We start from the raw sequence: 7,411 nt of genomic DNA, 5'->3' as shown, positions 1-7,411 counted from the left end.
AGTATCAATATAAAAACAATTATGAGCTCAAAGGGTTTAAAAAAAAAATATTCATTAATACCAAAATGTATGGGAATTGGGAAAAAATTTTAAATATCTTGGTAGTTAAACACTCACAGATAGGTAACTATGTAAGTGATTAGGACGTCATATTGTAGGTTGTATCCCCAAAAAGATTTTATATTTATTACGTATGTATATTTATTATTTTAATACATTAATGCCAATATATTATTCAATATTTTATGTTTTACTATTTTATGCCATAATTATGTACCTAGTTACTATACATAATAAAATATAAATAAGATGGTTTCTCTTATTCCTAAAATTCCATGACCTTGGTTGGCAAAATATTATCTATGAATATCTACCAATAAATGATAGGGAATATTATAATTGTATATAATTATTAACTATATGCCTATTTTTAAAATATTATTTTAATTATTTTGTAAATAAATAATGTTTTTATAAAGAATAGAGAAGATAAGGTATCTATAGTAAATTGATTAATGAAAATTAATAAAACCTGTTGAACAATTCGATAAATTATAAATTATATACGTTTCAGTATATTAGGAAAAATATATTTACCTATTTTTTACAACCATTAAGTTTTCTTTGCGAGTTGTAATATGATATCACTAATATCATATATTATTATAATTATAAGATGTAAAACAAGTTCATATTACTGTTACTTACTCGTCAACATCAATGTTTCATTTGTATTTTTATTGCATTATTGGTTGGTTTTATTCAATTCCATATTTTAAAAAAATCTCTGTACCTATATTATATAAATAAATTAAATTATCAAAATATTGCCATTAATTAAATTTATTATTTGATTCAAATATATTTCTTCCGATATCTTATTCTTTGCAGAGAAGTATGAATTATACGGCCTATAGCAGTATTAACTTCAGTCGAAATAAAAATTATATTTCCTGACTATTATTCATTAATAAGGTTTTTTGTACTGTGTTGTTTTTTATTTTAAAGTGTATAATTCATTATTCAAATTTTATCGAATGAAAATATAAACAACTCCAGGTAAAGTGGGGAGGTTGAATTAACTACAGATCAAGGTCATCCTTTATTTCGTTCTTATAATACCTAATGTACTAAACTAGTAAGTAAGTACACGTTTTTATTTTATTTTATTTGTTGGTTTTTTTTTTTTAGTCACTTATTTCTGAAGTTTTTACTTAAAGAGATAGGAGGTAGATGATAATAATTGACAAATGTAGTCATCAAGTAAGTATATTTTAGGAGTAATCTTGTAAAAACCAGAAACCATGATATTGAACACAGTTTTCCTTATAAGTTTGGATAAATTTTTAATGGCATGTCGTATTTTTGTTATAGTAAATTAGTTTTTTCCTCAAATTAAATGAGCATTATTTCGATATAAATTAATAATAGGGGATTTAATTTTGGCTGATTCCTTACCGTAATAGACCTATCTCATGCAAACTCTATCTATTATCCTAACTATCCTAACTTCTACAAACATATTTGAATTCATAATAAAGTTAAATTGAAAATGATTTTTCTAATTTTTTTGGTATTTAAGTCTATTATCGCCTCATATTTGATTAAAAACTTAATTATAAAAAGTAAACAAGTACATTTCATGTAACGTTGTGATGAATTTGAATAATATGAATTCAGAAATGTTATTGAATATAACAATGTTAGTTAAAACAATATTGGAGGACAATTATTGATACTTTTAAACTAATCAAAATATATAATATTCCTGTATCGCTTTATTGACAGTGATTGTACGAACGCGAGCACTAGGTACGCTATTGTTTTACTCTACAATAACATATTATTTAGGTACTATGTAAATGTTAATTCGATACGAACTTCCACATTTTTAAAATTATCTAAACTGAACTCATTAAAAACGGTTGGAATTAAGTCCCTGTAAGTAAAATTTAATCAGGAAAATGAATACCGAGTCGACAGCAATAACATCAAGAAATATTACAGAAATTCTGTCTGGGGCGTATCGCGGGTCATGGGCAAGCATGACACGTGGACTTCTCCCCCTCTACTTCAATAAAACGTTGCTTTTAAGTCAAAGACTAGCAATCATAGTTGGCGGCGCGTTGTTTAAATGTATTTTTTTCAACTATTCGAGAATAAGTTATATTGTGAACTTGTTCATATTTCTACGATGTTTTTTTTTTTTTTGTGAATTACTTACAATATAATTTTTTACATTTTTTGATAAGTCATAATATGTTCATTTTGAAAACATTCATTAATGATTGTTTTGTTTTACTTAAAGTAATCACGACTGAGAAATAATTTGAATCACATATAATAGATAACTATATAAATTTAAGTATTCCAATATCTTGCAGCAGTAAAATATATATAGAAATAGATCATACTTTTATTACACAGCCATGTGGGTTTGATTCACGATCCAAAGATGTAAATGAGTTTTACTTAGTTATGGAAATATAAAATTTATGGTTTAGAAAAAAAGATAATAAAAATTACTAGTATCGCAAGTCAAATTTCATTCAATTATGCAAAAATCATAAAATGCCATTATAATCATAATATTTTTCATAATAAACTTTAATGTCATCTTCAACTATTTAATTATGATTTATACTATACCTAAGTCTTCTTTCTCAATCTATTTTTTTCATATATCTACCTATTATAATGATCTTTAGTGTCTCTCAATTAATACTTTAAGTTAGTTTAAAATGTTATAGTATGAAACTTAAATTAATAATTACGTAACTAAATTTCTAATTTCTATCAATTAGTAGAAAAGTAATTAATTATTATTTAGATATTAGGTTTATCGTCAATTTACAGTAATTCCGCACAACTACCACCTATTATAATTATTGTAGTTAGATATTAGTTGTTATCAACAACTTATACAACGGTATTAAATAAAAGCTATACGAAAAAACTTAGGCATATTTCTGGTGTAAAATTCATGTCACATACTTAAATCGTACAATTTATCTCGTACCAATCGCTGTTATATGATAAAAAATGAATAGTTTTATAAATTGAAAAAAAAAAAAGAGATAAAAACTGGAACACCGTTTACTAAAATGTTTATAAAGGGCATTATATGGTCTTTCAAAAAAAAAAAAAAAAATGTATTTACGATAACTGATTTTGAATAGGTTAGGCTATACATATATTATATTTTTAGGATACACAATTTACAATATTGTAAATTGCTCATAGTATATTAAACAATTTTTCTCGATTTTTTATGTATTTTTCAAACAAAAATCAAAAGTGTATATTTTTTGTTTACAAAAACCTTATTTTGTCTTTAAATCTAAAAATATAAAAACAAAAATGAATTCGAAAATGAATTGGATGATATACCTACTACAATAAATAATAGTGTCAGCGATAATTAAATGTTTCACTTTTAGAAATTTTCACCAACAACCATAGAGCTTTTAGAGTAAGTCAAGAGCCAAGGGTTTATAGCCGATTAATGACACTAAGTTGATTTTTAGGACGCTATTTGACCTCAGGTCAGCTGATGGTCCATCAGCACTACAAGTGGCGACGAACATACTGGAAATACCCTGCGAAATATCCCAAAATAAATAAGGTTACTAGTTTAAAATTTATCCTTCTAATTTAGGTTACAAGAAATCACTTATCTCAAAGTCTTCTAACTGTAGAATTTTCTCGTTGTAAATAAAACCATAGGTATTTATTAAATATGTTTTTTTTCCATTGAACAGCTTATATTATTATATGTTCTTTAAATATCATACAGGCATTTATTAGTGTTCACAATCGCGTTCAATTTAAGAGACTAAACTTTATTAACTACAAATAAATTCCAGTAACATATGATTTTTTAACGTGAATCATACCTACCTATCATTTTATAAACGAAATATGAATTTATGGTTATAATATTAAATATCATTGTTTCTTTATAAAAAAGAAGTATGTTTAAACATTAAAAGTCATTTTAATGATTTATGTCAAAATATACATTTTCATAAAATATGTGCAATACTATTTAAGTAGAATTTAATTTAAGTTTTACGGGAAAAAAACAATTTTATTTTATTTTAAGTACTTCTTGAAATAGCAATAACTATAATGTTTTGAAAATAATTAATAAATACTTCTTATTATTTAAAAACTACGCATTTTTAAGTTTTCTTAACATTAATCATTCAAACTTAGGTTATATAGATTTGTAATTTTGAACATTTGTATATCAGATATCATTGAATATAATATATAATATATATATTATATCCAAATACATAAAATTTCAATTATGTTACACAAACAAATTATACTATCATGCAAGATAAATTATTTACAATAGTAGAAAAAATAAATTAGCTAATTTAAAATTTAAAATTTCATATGGACGACCACGTTGGAATCTGTGTCTGCTAGGCCTAAGACGGAAAAGCCTAAAATATTGTGAACCACTCGCTTTGTTTAAATAGCTAAAAAATCTTTCCTACCTATACTATTATATTAGAATAAAATAATTGATATTTATGCTTTGCTAAGATTATATATTATTTTCCTACCTGAATATAATTTATCGTATTATACCTAATTCTAATAATTATTATATCATTAAATTTGTTATTACAATAATAATTTTTAGTATATTGTACCATATTATAATACTTTAATTTTCCCATTGCTGCCTTCAATAACAATAATAATAATAAATTGATGTATCCTTAATAATTTATAATTTTAATAACAAACGTGAAACTGTGCAGCACTACAGCATAAAATATAAAAAAATTATTTTACGTGTTAATATTTAACAACTGATTATCCGCCTTAATGACTTTACTAAATTATTGTATTTTTCCGAATATACCAATTAGATAAGTAGGAACTAAATAATAAACCCAGGAAAAATAAATAATTAGGTATATATGATAATATATTAATAAATACTTTATGATATTTGTTAAAACCTATAACATTTTTACTTTCGATTTTAAATCATTATGATTTATGACTAATGTACAATTGTACTAATGAATGACATTACAGAATGAAAATTTACCATTAATTCTATACAAAAATATTTAAATTTATTTTCATGATAATAATATTTACGCATTACTAATTTTAAGTTGATATTAATTTATATTTTTTACAATCTATTGGAATGTTTAAGCATTATTTTCAAACAAACAAATGGAAGGAATTTAGCTAAAAAACAGTTAAAGTAGCAATATTGATAAAGGAATTTACAATATAAACATTATCATAAATTCTTATTGAAATTGTATTTAATTTTTATATATTGTTGTCTTAAAGATACAAAAATTAACTATCAATCAAATACAGTTAACTTTTGAATAAATATCCATGTATGTTAAAGAAGGAAAATCCAACCATTATATACCTTCTACAGGTATTTATTCATATGGTTTTATTAATTTTTTAAAATTTAAAAGTATATTGTTTATAATTTGGTTATTTATATTTTATTTGTCGAATTTTCGTTCAACTAATTTTTGATAAAAAGTTTTAATCAATAGTATTATTATTATTATTTCGTATGGATCAATAGTATTAAAATAATGGTATTAAAATTTTTTTAAAAAAAACCCATTTGTTACATATTTTATCCTCGGTATTAAGAACAATTACAACACTTTTTTTAAAATTAATATTTACTCTAAAATTCGTAAAAGTTATATCTTAATACTCATGTGTTTATAAAAATAATAAAAAACTTCCCCGATTAAGAATTTAATCAAACAAAATAAAATTTGAATGTATTGTTTATAAAAATTATCCCTTGAAAATTATACAAACATATTCAGTCTTCCCTGTGGTTATGACCAACAAGTAATATTATATTGAACATAGCAAGTCGTAACGTTGTAAAATTATGACAAATATATAGACATAGATAGTATTAAAAACCACCTCCAAGCTTGGATTATATACGTTTTACTTGGAGACATAACCTCGTAGTGTAAAAAAGATGCATTAAGTTATATCCTGTATTAGTAGATAAATGGTAATTGATGACAATTAATATGGTAGCAATATAAAACCATGGGCCCCAAACTATATAACTTTATAATTATATTATTACTATTACATGAACAATTCAAAGATAAACATTGTATAAGTAATAGCATGTTAATTAAAATATGTCACGTAATTTTTAATATCAATATATCAAAGTGTAAAATAAATCACTAGGTATAGCTAAATCAATGTGATTATATATTTATTAATTTTCAAAATATAGGTAGCTATAATATAGGTAATTCTTATCGACTCTCCTCATTTTTGACTAATGATTTATCCTTTGAAATTTTCGAAGATTTAATTAATTTAATTTAGAGGAACTTTTTATCTCACCACAATGGTTTCTTATACAACTTACAAAAACCTACAAAAACCCTATATTTGATAGGTATACTAGTATATATATAAAATCTTCAAGTTTCTACATCGTAAAACAGGACAGGTGTCTAATTTATGATTAACTTTAAAAAAAAATTATTTAAATTAACAAGTCAATTTTAACTTTTACACCTCCAAGTTCACACTAGTTATGTAATTTTTTATTGGGACTAACATAATATTGTAAAAGTTTTTTGATAGTATCCTAAAAGTCAAACTTGTTTATCTATAGTATAGATTCTATACTCAAAAAATTACCTAACAAAAAAAGTTTTGATGTCAGTATAATATTGTTTAAAATAACTTTCTGATAAAAATTAATTCCAACACATTTTAAAAGTTGTCTAATGAATATTCAACAACTGACTAAAAAATTAGATTAGCTTTAACTGTACAACTCGTTTATGGCCATAATATTTTGTGTTTATCTAACTAATTAAATGGTTTTAATAAGATTGGTGTTCTTTTAAAAATAAAAGGCCCAACTAATTTAATAAATGTTAAGTTAATTATATTGTATACGTGATAAATACCTTCGATTATTATTAATTTAATTTACAATACTATTTTGGTGAATACGCTTTGGGACATTAAATCGAAAATCTAAGAATCGTGAAGTTCGTGATACTTATACAGTATTTACAATTTTTCAAGATACAGTTTATTTTATTTAAATCATCCATCTTCACATTCAGGTCGTAAAGCTGAGTACCTATAACATGAAAAATATAACGCTTAAATAGTAGTATTTATACATATTCAAGCAATGATCAAAATATACATTTATCCAGTAAAATTTGACTTGTTCTAAAAATGCTTATAAAACTATAGTTAAATTTACTTTTGATTTATAAGTAATCAATATAATAATAAAAAAAAAGATAATCGAGATGTTAATGATGTTACTGATTCGTAAATATTGAAATTTTCAATGTTTACAAAATAATGAAAATGTAATAAACATACTTAT

This window comes from Aphis gossypii, chromosome 3 (genome assembly GCF_020184175.1).
Source record: "Aphis gossypii isolate Hap1 chromosome 3, ASM2018417v2, whole genome shotgun sequence".
Classification (NCBI taxonomy): Eukaryota; Metazoa; Arthropoda; class Insecta; order Hemiptera; family Aphididae; genus Aphis; species Aphis gossypii.
Note: the sequence above shows the minus strand (reverse complement) of the source record.